This window comes from Oreochromis niloticus, linkage group LG3 (assembly GCF_001858045.2).
Source record: "Oreochromis niloticus isolate F11D_XX linkage group LG3, O_niloticus_UMD_NMBU, whole genome shotgun sequence".
NCBI classification, from domain to species: Eukaryota; Metazoa; Chordata; class Actinopteri; order Cichliformes; family Cichlidae; genus Oreochromis; species Oreochromis niloticus.
Window position 1 is genome coordinate 61,265,838 of NC_031967.2, and position 17,013 is coordinate 61,282,850.

The 17,013-nt window shown below is 37.4% G+C and overlaps 1 protein-coding gene and 1 long non-coding RNA gene across 6 annotated transcripts in view; one reads left to right on the forward strand and one right to left on the reverse strand.

Annotated features, from left to right (window-relative positions):
* Window positions 1–17,013, forward strand: part of LOC100703578 (nuclear factor 7, ovary) — a 972,198-nt gene that overhangs the window by 482,262 nt on the left and 472,923 nt on the right. The window lies entirely within an intron of this gene.
* On the reverse strand, window positions 1,168–4,736 carry LOC109196435 (uncharacterized). Its single transcript, XR_002057891.2, has 4 exons — window positions 4,483–4,736; window positions 3,139–3,473; window positions 2,284–2,465; window positions 1,168–2,177 (listed from the first exon to the last, which is right to left on the reverse strand). It is a non-coding gene; the product is annotated as an uncharacterized LOC109196435 (long non-coding RNA).

Here is a 17,013-nt window from a genome sequence, read left to right on the forward strand (position 1 = left end):
AACAAAATGCTGGGAATAATTCATTAAATTAAATTAAATGCGTGACGAACTCTGTATTCCTCGGCCACACGTAAACATCTCTGTTTTCGGTGATTCGAAACGCCGTTTACGTGTGGACGAAACAGCTGCGTTGTCAAAAACACCCGTGTACGTGTGGACGTAGTGTAAAAGAGTTAGTAGTGTATTTTATTACTACCTGTAATTTATTGCAGATTACTTGTATTTGCTTAATTGTTTATGTTGTGAAATCAGTTTTACCCCGGTTCTTTTTTATTCCTCGGGCCTCCAGAGATCCACCGGACCCAGTAGTCATTTTTACAAAACTTTATTCATCTGCATCTTTACTCATTCTTTATTCTTTAAGCATACATTCTTCTAGAAGGGAAGACGAGGCCGGTGTCCCTCTGCAACAATCTTCACCTCTTTGTTAGTTACACCCAGCTTTATAGAAGCGACCCCATCATAAAACCCCCACAGTGTGCTGCAAACTCTGTATCTGTGTCTATGTGCACGAGCACGTGAGTGCCTGTGTGTGCACATACCGGTGTGTATGTGTGTGCACGTGAGTGAGTGTGCATATAGGTGTGGGAGTATATCAGTTAAAACACCGTGGGTGTGTGTCTCTTCCTAGGGGCCATAAAAAACCATCTCCCTTCCAGACCACAGTTATCAAGTTACATATGTTGAGACCCCCACCTGGGTATGCCCTGAGGAATTTCCACTTAACATTAACTCCTTTCTGTCTTAGTTTCACAGTTCAGACTAGGGGAGGGTCTCCTAAGATCTACTCCTAAGTTCATGACACAGTCAGGCCTTTATTTATATCCAGGGCAGTGTCAGTGTCTCTACCATAATTCTACGTTCTATCTAACACATGTCTAAACTCTAAAATAAGCTAAACATTCCTACATTTACTAAATGTTTGAGGTGTGAAATAAACCGCAATGGAGCAAAATATACAACACTCTTAGAAGGGATGTGTTAAAATTGACACATGATGTGTTAAATTTTAACACATGTGCTGCATCAGCTCAGGGACAACACATGATGCGTCAGTTTTAACACAATTAATGTGTCTGCTCCTTTAACACATCTTCTGTGTTAAAAAACGTAAACACAAGGATGTGTTATTTTGACACAAAGATGTATTAAAATGTGTACATTTCAATTTTTGAAAAAAAAGGAGAAAAAAGATGGGTATATATTATACATTTATTGAATTCCATTTTTTATTTAGCATATTATAAATCATTACAAACTGAATAAACAACAGCTGTCGGAATCTTTTCAATTAAAATGTTTTAAATTCAATTTTAGCCAAAGCTATATCACAATTTTTACTTGACAAAATCAAACAAAATTCATATCTGACTAACTTTCTATCTCTCTAGATCATTAAAATGTCAAAAAAAATGAAAAAAGGGCAAAATATCATATATCTATCTATCTATCTATCTATATATATGTTCTGATATAATCATGTCCAGACAATACATGAATTAAAATTTTTTAAAGGTAACAATTGTCATCTTCAACAAATTGTCAACATTCAACAAATGTGCGGTTGCATGCAAGCAGAAAAACATATGGTACATTTTGGCGAATATAGCATCCAGGTTATACAATTATGTACCTTGGGTTTAAATACAGCTTATTAGCATCAAAGCTTGTCACTATATTTAAAGGCAGAAAATCAAAAATTTCAGCCAATCAGTTCATATTGTCTGACCTTTCCACTGCATAGGCATAAAAATGGTCAGAGTCCCGATAAGCAGTGTATTTGACAAAGACGCCAAATGAGGTTTCTCACCTTTGTGAACAGAGACTCTCTACATTTTGGACAGGTGAACATTTTACTTGCATGCTTTAATCTGTGCAATCAGCTCCAGTACTTTGGTTTTCCTTTGGGTGGACAGCAGCAGGTCATAGACAAACTCAAAGAAGGTGAAGACAAGCAGTGCTGGATAGGACAAGTTACATACCCAGTACAGTTTGAAAAGCTTATCCACAACACACCTCTGGGCTTCATTCAGAGGAATGGTTACTTTGTCATTCTTAGCAACAATGATGTACTGCCTGGTTGCACTCTTTAGATCACCGATGCATATCAGCTGGGGTTGGTGTGTTGTGGATGATGCTTCAGGATCACTGCAAAACGATGCAATACTTGTTCCAGGCTTGGAGATGGGGAAGATAAAGATAGATTTTTAGAGAAGTATTCAGTGAGGTGTCGACAAATGCCTTCCTCAGGTAAATACCATGTGAACTTTACTGAATACATACCAGTGCAAAATCAACCAGGTGCGTTATAGCTGATTTAAGGCTGCAACGACTGGCGCCAACTGGTGGAAGCAGGTGTGTTAACACGCGGGGGGGGGGGTGCGCTTCGGAATGATACTGGCTTCCCATTTTCGTAAAAAGAGATCCGTCTTTCCACCTGTAAGCTTGCCAAACTCCAAGTCCACCTTATGGGGAGAAAAAACAGTGTTTAAGTTTAAAATAAAGCATTAAATACATGAAATCAAAAGTACATTCTGCCCATTTGGTAGCTGTATGGCTAAAATCAAACTTTACAGTATCACATTTCTGTTACCCACTTCCACATCAAGCTTGCCTACACATTGAAACATAACAATTGGAGTGGTATTTGAATACAAGTCCATTATTAATTTTAGCTATGATTTGGGTCCCATCAGACCCTTAGAAAAAAATTAGGACTTTTTAGCTGATGTTCTAGCAGCCAATTTCTTATTTTGTCTGTCTGCGGTTTGTCCTGTAGAGCTTTTTGTGCTGAAAATAGTGCTGCTGAAAGCAGAGTTTCATACAGATTTAGGTGATTTTTTTGTAGGTTTTTCACTTCCATGAGCAGTACTTCTACATTGTCATTTGATGTCCCTACTATTATAGTCATTTGGTGGTACGAGTAAGATTTTGGATCATGTGAAAAGTGATGCTCATTGTAATAAAAGCCCAGTGAATAATGATCCAACTCTGAAATTATAAAACTTTCAAAATATTCACTAGGAGCTCATAAACATACCTCCAAATGTATCCACTCCTGTTACATACTTTGTATGCAAAACACAACTGAGTGAAGAAGGAGTACATAAACAATTACCAGGAAACCAAGCAACTTACCAGACTTGGTATGTCCAAAAACCGTGGGTACTCTCTGAATATTTCAGCGGCAGTGGGGGAGTCCTTGCTAATCCAGGCTCTGCGACTGGTGTATGTTTCCTCCATGCCTGACATGATAGTTGGAAGGTTCTCAGCTGAGGGCCGCAATCTTTTGATCAGGGTGACCCACTCATCTGTGCTGCTGGTATTCCCATCCTCTTGCCTGAGCTTCTTGTCTTCACCACAGTCATCTGTCACTTTTCGCTACTTATAACGTCTCTGCCCCTGGTCGAGATTCCGTCTAAGGTTGCGCAGTTTAGGAATCCATAATGGGAGACTGGATCATAATAATGCTCCTGAGGAAGAAAGGACACAGGTATATGGGTAACAGCTGAGCAATTTTAACTGAGTAAAAAAAGCTCTAATAAATAATGAGATAAAAAGATACATAGTAAGTGGGAACAAGTGCAATTTACAGTATGTAGTGGAATTTACATTATTAAAATGCTAAATTTACTTTACAAAAATTTACTTCTCATCTATAAAAGTGGTTACAAGGACTTTGACAGATTCTAAGTTGTCATATGCGTGCTGAAAAAAAAGAAACACATGGCTGAATAAGTAAGATAATTTGCATGGTCAAGTTGCTGTTGTTTTTTTTTAAATAACACTGACTATTACTTCCTCAGAAGTTCTGCATAAAAAAGAAACTATATCAGAGCATGTTTCCAGCAATAACCCTTAAAAAGGAATGCGCACATACTTTAGTTAATCATACTAGATGCAAAAACTGCTTTAACTGCTTAAAAAATAATTATCTCTGTCAATATGAGGTATATTTCATGTTAAAGTTACTCAGTCTTTATTCCTATTCTGTGCTAGCAAACGAATGGTCTCGGTGATAACTACATTTGCTATATTCAGAGCTAACAACAATATTGTCATTTTACACAACACTACTACGGTTAGGCGCTGACTCTGGCGTTGCTCATAGACACTAGAATGCCTGTCGGAGCCGCTAGCTCAACTACAACACTGGTTCTAAGAGCAATTTCTGAATACTCTAATACATAAATAAAGTAAATAGATAAATACATGAATAAAGTAATACATAAAAATACTACCAAAACACATTTACTCTAATGAAGTATGGCACTAAAGCCAAGAACTAATACTAAAATTAAGAGTAGGATATGTTAGCAAGACTGTTACATTAAGGTTAGCTAGGTATAGTTAAGCAGTAATTAACTTAAACTCAAAACTCCTATATAACTCCTATATTTTATATAAATTCAAAGTTTCACATTCTTCCAGAAACCCGACATATTTTCAGTACATTAAGATAAACTGGTAAATTATACTTACTGTAAGGTCTGACAACATACTAGGCGACGTAACCTCCATCTTTGTCTCCTTTGTCTCAGTGGCGCGAAAAGATAGCGCCCCCTTCCCGCCGCTGGTATGTCATGTTGCTGGGCAGAATTTGTTTCAATTTTCAGCATGTGTGTTCTTACTCATTTCATTTTCTACTTTTGCTTCAATTGTATTGCCCTCGTTCACATGTTACGGTCAAAATTAAGCCTGTTCTGTGTGGATACTTATGCTTATACTATAGCCACGGCCATTAATTGGTATGCCATACACACTGAGAAATAAAAAATTAATCCTCTTTCAGAATTTTAGTACACCATACACACCTTGGTCCACATTACATTATAAAATGTTTTATTTGTTGAAAGTAATAAGAAAAGGATTATGTAAAACAAACAATAACTAAACATTTTATTTATTCAGTTAATATACTTATAATACATTGTTCATCTACAATTTATTTCACTAAACACAGGGCTAGCATCAAATTACTGCGCTGCTAATTTTAGGTCCTGTTGTTAGATTCCGAAAATAACACACAAAATGTGTTAAACTGTGCAACACATCAAGTGTGTTAAGCTTTTTACACATTTTTTCAATGTTTACACATTTTCTTACACATGTTATGTTAAAATTCACACAAAATGTGTTAATAGTGTAACAACACATTTTTTGTGTCATTTTTTAACACATCCTTTCTAAGAGTGTAGCTACACACTTCTCACTAAACCTCACAAATCTCTCACATCTCAAAACTCTCTCTCACTCGTTCTCTCTCTCTTTCTGCTGTTACTCCCAAAACGTTCCTCTCTCCCTAAACAACCAAATCCCACGTGTTGCCTTTTTTTAAAAATTGTTCAACATGTTACATTTTTCCACCAACTGTAAAGAGGTGGCTTTTTTTCTTTCGTTACTGTTTTTGTGCTGTCCTTAGAAAATGCTTCTTTTTTTACTGTTTACTGTTACTCTTACTGTATAACAATAGTATTTAGAAAAAAGCATCGCTTATATATATTTTTTTAATCATAACTCTGGTTTTAGTGGCCTGTCATTAAAATGTAATGACTGGTTTACACTTTGAAGTCTGAACTTTCAAAACAGAGACTCAGTGTGGCTGCAGCTTGTTGCTATGGCAGCTCAAATCAGTCATGTGATTTGGAGATGCGGCACACAGAGGGTTAATTACACTCACCTTCATTCCATTTACAGAGTGTAACAACCAACAACCTGTGTGAAATCTGAAATGCTCAAGGTGTTGATTCAAATGTGTTCTGGCACAATCATAAGCATCGGCTGCTGCTGAAAACCAGACATAAAGATGAAAACAATGAATTGCCCCTATAACTGTACGGTGCCCTGAATCATAAAGACAAATGACAAGCACAGACTTCATAATCCTTCCCCACTTCTTGCTACTCACACCCTTGTTGTCTGTTCCTAGAAACATGTCTGACCTTATTTGCTCTTAGGTTTTTACCTGCTTTAACAGCTTAATTTCCCTAATGATTTGCATGTTGGTGAAGTAGATTCACCTTTGTATAACCTTGCTTGTGTTTCTTTAAGCCGAGAGGTGCGTCATTTCCAGATATGTTTTCTTTTGGACAAGCACAGGTATGGACACATGGGCAAAAATACCACCATATTTAGTTTTCGGAGCAGCACAACTCACAGAACTACATGTACTTGTTTTACTGTCAATAAAACTCTTTGAAACATGAGCATTATAAAATGCTTTATTGGTCAATATATCATAGAAACTCATTAAATAAAAGTTTACTTACTTAAAGTTACTTAAAGTTTACTTGCCACTGCAAAAAAACATTTGATGACATAAAAAACGTGTTGGCTTTATAGAACATCTGCAAGTCCACTTGTTACCTTTTTTAAAAATTATAGATAGGACAGAATTAGAAAAGGTAAGGTGATAATCAATAAACTGGTTTTGCCTTTGATCAAAGTTCAGAAAATGCACTAAACATAATACTGTAATAGTTTAGATAAAAGTTTTTACAGCATTTGCTGATCTACATGAATACAATAATATTATTAATTAACATTTATTAAAACATTTTTATTACCATACCATTTCCATAACTCCACATGTCTTCACTTTCTACAGAAAGTTCACTCCCTCCTGATGTCCTCATTTGACAGTAAAATATATTAAGAGATCAAATAAAGATCTTGTTAAAAGTCAGCCCCAGTCAGCAGATGATAAGATGAGCTACTTTACTGTAAGCTTTACTGTATACTAAGCAATTTATTAGACTGGAGATAAGAAACATTAATGTTAAAAATGTGTGATAAAAATTTTGGTACAATAATAATTATGACTATATCTGTTATACAGATTCCAAGAATGGATGGAAGGTGTTCACTGCTCATCCTGCTGCTCTCAGGTCAGTAATATTAATATCTTAAACATTTGAAATATAGCTTTCAAACACACTAAGGCAGACTGATGTAATTTGGGTAATCAGATTACATGTACAGTTGAAAAAAAAAAACTATTCATTAACACATCAACCACAAGAACAGAGAGAAAATCTTTGCCTCGCCATACCCTGATTCTTATATTCATTTTAAATTATGTTACATATAAAAAAATAAATATTGGATTTATTGATTTATTTATTTGGATGTATTTTATTTATTTATTTACTTTTTTACAGCTATTTCTATGATAGCTATTGAACCAAATAGTTACTGTGGATTACTCTCATGAACAACAGCCAGTTTATCACTCGTGCCAGTCCTAAGCCCAGATAAAATAAGAAGACTTCTATCAGGATTCGAACCTGGAATTAAATCAGTGACAAATCAAATATGTGGATAAGAATTACATTTCCATACTGGATTGTTAGCACCCTGAGTTAACACTTGCCAACACCAGTGCTGTTGATGAGCTTGGTGCTGGCACAGGAGGAGGATAGGTGAAGACGTGTAAAGGAAAGGAAGTATGAGAGTAGGGATTTTAAATATAGTGACTATGACTGTAAATGGAAAGAACTGGCTGGTGTGTTGCAGACAATAAAGGTACAAACATTGGTACTGGCATTAAATAAATTAACGATGTAAACTTAATTTAAAAAACAATGCTGCTGAATAAAATTGTTTTAATGAATTAAAATGTTGTAATTATATTCAAGTTCATCTAGCATTTTCTTTCATTTGAGATAGTTCAACTTATTATTTTTGATCAACTTCAACTATTTTGCACCCAAGCACCTTCAAGTTTTTGTTTTTATTTGTTTTCTTTTTTGAAATATTACATAAACATTGTAAAAACAATTTATGTCTTTTCTTGCCATAGTAGTCTTAGTTTTCATAGTAATCATAGTCGTCACAGTAACCATAGTTGTTTCATAGTACCTCAGGCTCTTTTCTCTTGTCTTAGTTATTTAGTTTTCTCAGCTAGGTTGTCAGTTAGCTCTCCGCTTGTTTACTTTTGTTTGAGTTTTGATGTTTATTTTAACAGCCACAATAAAGGCTCGCTTTTTGTTTAACTTCAGTTCAGTTGTCCTGTGTCGGCTTTTTGGGTCCGTACCTTAAACACACCGGCTATCCAGCCGTAACATCTGCAAAGCCTAAGGTCGGGTTGCTGGCCAGACCAGCCTTATGGGCTCAAAGCGTGGTCATAAATATTTTGTACTTGTAAATAAGCTTACCAGTACGAATTTTGACCAATCAGGGAACAGATTGGTTGGTGGGGTACTGAAGCAATTGGTTGCCTTAAAATTTTTACGTTTTCTCTGACATGTTTCTTGAATTTTTCATGTCCAGATCTTTGATTTTTGTGTAAGGCAAGGCAAGGCAAGGCAAGTTTATTTATATAGCACAATTCAACAACAAGGTGATTCAAAGTGCTTTACAGAGACATTAAAAACAAAAACAAATAAAAAGCATGATTTAAATTTGATTAAAACAAGCAAACAAACAAACAAACAAAACAGTATATAAAATCAAATATCAAAACAGTAGATAAAATCAGAACAGTAGATAAAATCAGTAGTTAAAAAGTAGGTTTTGAAATTTAAACTTAAGAGTGGATTTGGTGCTTTATTCAAATGCAGCTGAGAACAGGTGAGTCTTCAACCTGGATTTAAATAAACTGAGTGCTTCAGCTGATCTGAGGCTTTCTGGGAGTTTGTTCCAGATATAAGGAGCATAAAAGCTGAATGCAGCTTCTCCGTGTCTGGTTCTGACTCTGGGAACTGATAACAGACCGGATCCAGATGACCTGAGAGATCTGGAAGGTTCATACTGGGTCAGGAGGTCACTGATGTATTTTGGTCCTAAACCATTCAGAGCTTTATAGACCAGCATCAGAACTTTAAAGTCTATCCTCTGACAGACAGGCAGCCAGTGTAAAGACCTCAGAGCTGGACTGATGTGGTCCACTTTTTTGGTCTTAGTGAGGACTCGAGCTGCAGAGTTCTGAGTGAGCTGTAGTTGTCTGACTGATTTTTTAGGTAGACCTGTAAAGATGCTGTTACAGTAATCAAGCCTACTAAAGATGAATGCATGGACTAGTTTTTCCAGGTCCTGTTGAGACATCAGATCTTTTATCCTTGAAATATTCTTGAGGTGATAGTAAGCTGATTTTGTTATTGTCTTAATGTGTTTTTCTAAGTTTAGGTCTGCATCCATCACTACACCCAAATTTCTCGCCTGGTTTGTGGTTTTTAGGTGTATAGATTGAAGTTCTCTGGTGACCTGTAATCGTTTTTCTTTGGCACCAAAGACTATTACTTCAGTTTTGTTTTTGTTTAGCTGGAGAAAATTGTGGCACAGCCAGTCATTAATTTCCTCAATGCATTTACCAAGAGCCTGTACAGGGCCTCGGTCTCCTGGTGACATTGTGATATATATTTGTGTGTCATCTGCATAGCTATGATAGTTTATTTTGTTGTTCTTTATAATCTGTGCCAGTGGGAGCATGTAAATGTTAAACAGAAGGGGTCCAAAGATGGAACCTTGGGGAACACCACATGTGATACTTGTCTGCTCAGATGTGAAGTTACCTATTGATACAAAGTATTTCCTGTTTTCTAAGTATGTTTTGAACCAGTTTAGTACAGTTCCTGAAAGACCTGCCCAGTTCTCCAGTCGTTTGAGTAATATGTTGTGGTCAACAGTATCAAATGCAGTTTGATACTTTTTAATGTGTAATTAAAAAGATTACAAAAGTGTAAAAGAAATATTGAGTTTTGCTAAACAGAAAAAGTGACTCAATCCTTTTAAGTTATGTTCCAAAAATGCTGTAATACATGTATTATTAGTTGTACTATATTAGTTGTTGTTAGGGTTCAATGTTGAGAGAGGAATCCATAAATAACCACAGATCCAGGCGTGTGCAATTCAGACGGCATTTTAATGAATTACACATGTGTGAGTTCAACAACCCAATCAGTATCGAACTGTCTTTACCATATTCAGACAACGGTTTTATAGGGTTAAGATAGTACTGCCCCCTTTTCTGTTGCTAGGCAGATTTAATACAGCATACGTCAGCTCAAAACCACAAATGTTCTGTCAACAACCTTTAACATAGTTTTAAAGAACATTGTCTTCGGGTCGGTGCTTCCCCTCAGCTCGTCTTCGCTGTCGCTTCCCTGTGGGAGATCTGTTGCACTTCCTCTAAGTACGTCGGCACAATTCTGCATTTGCAGTAAAAACACATCTTCACTTCTGCCCTACCAAAATAGATCTATTATGGTGTGCATGTGTGTGTGTGTCTGCAGTGTATGCTATGTATGTGTCATGACCTCGTCTGCACTCCGGCTCACCTCACACCTCTCGTCTTAGCCAGACATAAGGCCTGTGCTCGTGCACAGCTAAACTATGTGTGACTTCTAAATGTCACACTCAAATGATGATACTCAAACCATGAAGGAAACTTACTCAAACTGAACATAAATGAACTTAAGACTTACTCAAAAGGATATAAGTGATAAATGATACAAACTTAACTCTTAGCTCTAAAGAATATAAGGATATAAGGATATAACTCCAGGCATATGTCATGTAAGCAGGTGTGTTGCAATTTCTTTCAGAGCTCCTGTCCTCCTCACCGTGTATTGGCAGATCATAACGCCTGCCAAGAGTTTCTGACCTTCACTTGACCAGGAGCCACAGCTCTTTAATAAGCTCCAATGCAATCATGTATAAAAGATTAAAATCATTTTCATAACACAGGTTTTCCTTCTCAGATCTGCCAATATGTTTGCTCCTCCTAATATAGTCTAACAGCAACCCCAAGCAAAACAATTTGAACTTTCCCCTATCAGTGATCCCTCTAACTAAGTGTGTGTGTGGTTACGTGTATGTCCGAACCAAGACTATGTATGTGTACTCTACTGAATTAATGTTTTGATCAAAAGCCTCTACTAAAAGCTTAAATCAAAGATAAATGCATAATAAACACCCTACTCTTTGGCTTGCACTCGCTCTGCTTTCGGTTTCACTTCTGCAAAACCTGCCTTGCAGACGCATTTCCTGTCAGCCTGCAGTCAGCTTCTCACCCACTGAAGACTTCAGTATAAGAATACAAAACATTCAAAAACCTTTAAATTATAGATTCAACTCAACAATTTAAAGTGGTTCTTACTGGACCTATAATAAAGACTTATATAATACCAATATATTTGAACATCTGAATGCATCTGAATGCAACATCACTCTCAATCATGAAATATTAATGATGATTATACTAATAGCAGCAAATAATAGCAGGAAAATATTTCTATTCCTCTCATTGTACATGGTTGCACTACACATAGTTGTTGCAGTTTAACTACAGAGAAGAGAAAAAGAAATAGAACTAAAATACAATAAAAAATATAGGTCATTCACCAGGAGACTTTTTTATGTTATTTTCCCTCCATTTAGACTCAAAGAAGCTTGATGTCTGAAGGCGCGCGGTGATGTGAAATACAAACTTCCCCCAAACATATTGAACCAAGAATTGTGATAGATCAAAAGCTATAAAAAATAAAAGGGCAGAAATCTATCTAAAACAGTAAGGAGTAAAAGTAAAATACCTGAATTCTACTTAAGTACGATAACAAATTATTTATACTTTGTTACTTCTTGTATTTTGTCCACATCATCCTCTTCATGCATGTTGTCTTACTCCAAGTTGCATAGGCTCGAAAGCCTACTACCAATTAAGCATATTAGGTGATGTGCATCTCTGTAATGAGAAGGGGTGTGGTCTAATGAGATCAACACCCTATATCAGGTGTGCATAATTATTAGGCAACTTCCTTTCCTTTGGCAAAATGGGTCAAAAGAAGGACTTGACAGGCTCAGAAAAGTCAAAAATAGTGAGATATCTTGCAGAGGGATGCAGCAGTCTTAAAATTGCAAAGCTTCTGAAGCGTGATCATCGAACAATCAAGCGTTTCATTCAAAATAGTCAACAGGGTCGCAAGAAGCGTGTGGAAAAACCAAGGCGCAAAATAACTGCCCATGAACTGAGAAAAGTCAAGCGTGCAGCTGCCAAGATGCCACTTGCCACCAGTTTGGCCATATTTCAGAGCTGCAACATCACTGGAGTGCCCAAAAGCACAAGGTGTGCAATACTCAGAGACATGGCCAAGGTAAGAAAGGCTGAAAGACGACCACCACTGAACAAGACACACAAGCTGAAACGTCAAGACTGGGCCAAGAAATATCTCAAGACTGATTTTTCTAAGGTTTCATGGACTGATGAAATGAGAGTGAGTCTTGATGGGCCAGATGGATGGGCCCGTGGCTGGATTGGTAAAGGGCAGAGAGCTCCAGTCCGACTCAGACGCCAGCAAGGTGGAGGTGGAGTACTGGTTTGGGCTGGTATCATCAAAGATGAGCTTGTGGGGCCTTTCGGGTTGAGGATGGAGTCAAGCTCAACTCCCAGTCCTACTGCCAGTTTCTGGAAGACACCTTCTTCAAGCAGTGGTACAGGAAGAAGTCTGCATCCTTCAAGAAAAACATGATTTTCATGCAGGACAATGCTCCATCACACGCATCCAAGTACTCCACAGCGTGGCTGGCAAGAAAGGGTATAAAAGAAGAAAAACTAATGACATGGCCTCCTTGTTCACCTGATCTGAACCCCATTGAGAACCTGTGGTCCATCATCAAATGTGAGATTTACAAGGAGGGAAAACAGTACACCTCTCTGAACAGTGTCTGGGAGGCTGTGGTTGCTGCTGCACGCAATGTTGATGGTGAACAGATCAAAACACTGACAGAATCCATGGATGGCAGGCTTTTGAGTGTCCTTGCAAAGAAAGGTGGCTATATTGGTCGCTGATTTGTTTTTGTTTTGTTTTTGAATGTCAGAAATGTATATTTGTGAATGTGGAGATGTTATATTGGTTTCACTGGTAAAAATAAATAATTGAAATGGGTATATATTTGTTTTTTGTTAAGTTGCCTAATAATTATGCACAGTAATAGTCACCTGCACACACAGATATCCCCCTAAAATAGCTAAAACTAAAAACAAACTAAAAACTACTTCCAAAAACATTCAGCTTTGATATTAATGAGTTTTTGGGTTCATTGAGAACATGGTTGTTGTTCAATAATAAAATTATTCCTCAAAAATACAACTTGCCTAATAATTCTGCACTCCCTGTATATATGCAGCACATATGTATATTTCTTCATAGAACATCTGTATATATGCCCATCTGTATAGCAATATAAAACATCTCTATGCTATACAGATATCTGTATATCTGTACATTTGTATACAGCAGCACATCTGTACATTACTCTGTAGTTCATCTGTATAATTTGTCTCTCTGTACATAATCTGTTCATAACTATACCATTATTCAAACCTCATCTGTATATATCAGTATATCTATACATTTGCCCTTAGTACATCTGTATATTTGCTCTCTTCTTATCTGTATATGATCTTCTCTTATTGCAGTTGCACTTCTGATTAGTTGCAAACTGTATTTCGCTGTGTAATGACAATAAGGTTGAATACTAAACCAAATACTGTGTGACAATTTCAATGGTTGTAAGTTTTCAGTCTTTTGCAGTGATTCAGTTTCCACAATAAAAACGTTTTATTTTTCTCAGGAGGACTTTCCACTCTTCCTCCCCACTCCAGAGAATACCACTTTGTGAACCAGCTAATGACCTGGACTGAAGCTCAGAGTTACTGCAGAGAACACTTCACTGACTTGGTCACCATCTACAACAGCAACATCAACCAACTGCTTTTCTCAATTTCACCAAGGATCAATGCTTGGGCTTGGACAGGTCTCTATGATGATCGTTACACCTGGAAGTGGTCCATGGAGGGAAAACTTTTTTATGTTGGCAGCACACATGAATTTTTGATCTGGGCTAACGGGCAACCAAACAATGAAAATCCAAAGGAATACTGTGTGGCTCTTCAGGGACAAACACAGATGAATGATAGACCCTGTGGAGATTCTTACCCTTTCCTGTGTTACAATGGTAGGAAAATAGATTTGTTACCCTAGTTATCCTACAATTTTATGAGATTCAAAATGTGTGTTTCAAAATTAATCCTTTTTTTAATCTTTCACAGCCAAAAATACAAGTTACATCTTAGTGAAGGAGAGCCGCTCCTGGTCAGCGGCTCAGTCGTACTGCAGGACATACCACACAGACCTGACCAGTATAAGAAGCAAAGAGGAGAAATCCAACATCACGCTCACTTTGAATGGATCAGGGGTTCAGTATGTGTGGATTGGTCTCTACAGGGATCCCTGGGCCTGGTCTGACAACACAACCTCCACATTCACTAACTGGATGTCTTATCAGCCTGATAACCTCAATTCAATTGAGTACTGTGGAGCATTTTATTTAATGTCAGGGGAATGGGCTGATGGCTTCTGTGGGTTGAGACTCTCTTTTTTCTGTTTCACAGGTGAGGTCCAGAATGCAAACACTGTAAGATCCTGTCATCATGTAAAACACTAATGTTTGTGTTTTTATATGTGGTTCATTTTTAGCAGTGACAAAGCAAACAGTGGTGAAAATGAAGCTTCAGTCAGAGGCAGACATGCACAGCACAGAGATCCAGCAGCAGGTTTCACAGCAGGTCAGCAGTTCAGTCACCAACACAAACTTGACACAAGTTCAAACTATGCTTCATGTTTTTCATCATCGGCACATTTTGTCCAGCTGTCAGGCCTCATGCTGTCAGAAGGACTGACAGACTTCAGGATTCGGTGGAGGAAAGTCCAGAGTTACCGTGACGACCAGTCAAAGAAGCAGGATGGGGACGATGGCTGCAAAACTGAAGACTGACTGGACTGAACCACTTCATGTGTGAAGTTAACAACATGCTGTGCTGAGCTGTCTCATCCTTTAAATCTTATTTAAATCTTACTTATCAATATTTCAGAGTATAAAGTTCCACCAACAGCTCATTTGTTCAGCTGCAGTTGTAGTTTGGTAGAAATTCTTTAATCAGAGGTCCACTCAGTAGTTTTCCTCTTATCTTGTTTGGCAGCGCGTATTCAAATTCAAAAGGAGTGAATGTTATCTCTAGAGTTGAAAAAAAAAATAGCTTTTAAAGTTACAACTTTTTACTATTGTCAATGACAGTAAAAGGCCCAATCCCAACATAGTCAGACATCTTGATGCATGCTCAATCATCCAGGTAAGTAAATCTCCAAAAGTTGATTCTGTTCATCTGTATGTAGCATTTTCAGTGAGAGAAACATTTCCTTCCAGCCCATTGTTCCTTCAGTGGGCTGGTTTCAGTCAATGTGCAAATGTACTGTTTATAAGATTGGGAAAACCTGCAGTCAGCTGAGACTGAAGAAATCACTTGGATGAGTGAAGAAATGTTTCTCCCACTGAAAACGCTACGTTCAGATGTACAGAATCAACTTTTGGAGATTCCTGGGCAGACAAAGGCAGAAGTCTGTCCCAGAGTGAAACTGGAGGAACCTGAGGTCTCACAACAATTCTCTTGAGTATTTTCTATGAGTCTGTATGTCTGCAGACATTGCCTAATGGAAATATAGCGCTATGATTTTGACCACATGTTAAAAAACAACAACAAACAAGATCTGCTTAAATGACCATGAAACTAAGTCTATGCGTCAATGACAATAAATAAAATACAATAAAGGGATTGAATTGTCCACCTGCTGCAGGCTTACCAGGGCAAGTATGAAAGCACTAATAAAACAAAACTTAAATAAGCACAAAAGAAGAAACTAACTCTTAAATCTTAGGGTTGAATTGGGATTGGGACAAGTGTCACACCTGTAGGAAAATAAACTGCAAGAGATATAACAATGCATTGATGTACATCACTGAAAACTAATGATATAAGATAAAGAGTTTGAACTGTTCTTTTTTTTACCTTTAGTTTTTTTCAGCTTATAGCTCACTTTAGAGAAGATATGGCAGATGACTACAGAAAACATGTTATTGTTGCACTTTGAAATGTTGCAATGAGTACAGTCTGGGTCTCAATGATAAATGCATTTAATGATTTCAGTTAGGACTGAATGAGACTAATAAATGGTAAATGGCCTGTATTTGTATAGTGCTTTACTTAGTCCCTATGGACCCCTACGTTCAGTCATCCACCCATTCACACACACATTCACACACTGGTGATGGCAAGCTGCATTGTCCTCGCTGTCCTCTGGAGAACTTCAAGACACGTTGAGGAGGTAATTTAGCCATTTAAATCAGCTGTGTTGGATCAAGGACACAACTAAAAGCTGCAGGACACCGGTCCTGCAGGCCTGAGGTTCAACACCCCTTTTCTAGGTGATCATATATTAACAGGACTTTGTCAGTTGGTGAAAGACGTCATGCCCGTAAGCAAGCCTGAACCTCTTCCACCCACTCAACAATACTTATATCAGTCTCACCACTGAACAATGGGCACTTCCTTTTATGACGAAGGTAAATCAGTCAGTTGTTGGAATACCCATGGGTAGACAGATTGGTGGAAGCAGCGCTGGTCCCAGGTTGATCAAAAAAAATCCAAAACTGCAACACGTCTCTGCCTGACAATATCCTGTTGCACAATACGAGAATATCATGGCATGAAGACAGAAAATCAGTAAAGGTGAATAAATGGTGTTGACATACGCCACCTCGGGAGGGAGTTTCACAGTGCTAGTTACAAAAGCCACGGGCTCGTTATTACTAAGCAGAGGTGAGGCAGGTCAATTCCACAATCAAAGTTTATTAGAAAAAAACTACTAAAAGCACAGAGCTGCAAAAAAACAGAGAACTTCTTAGAAGCAGGGCTGACAATACAAAACCGTTAATTAAAACACTTTAACAAACATTAATTAAAAGGACAAGGTTCGCTGCCACAGTGCTACCCTGGTTAAAATAGCAGCTCAGTAAAATATTTAAACAAAATATTGGAGACCTATGGAGGACCACAAGAGCCACGCACATTGAAATAAAGAATTCTGTGCTTAAATAATGAATTGTAGAATAAATTCTCCATTTATAAATTCATTTTTGAATTCCACATTAATAAACTGATTTTCAAAATGCTTTTCA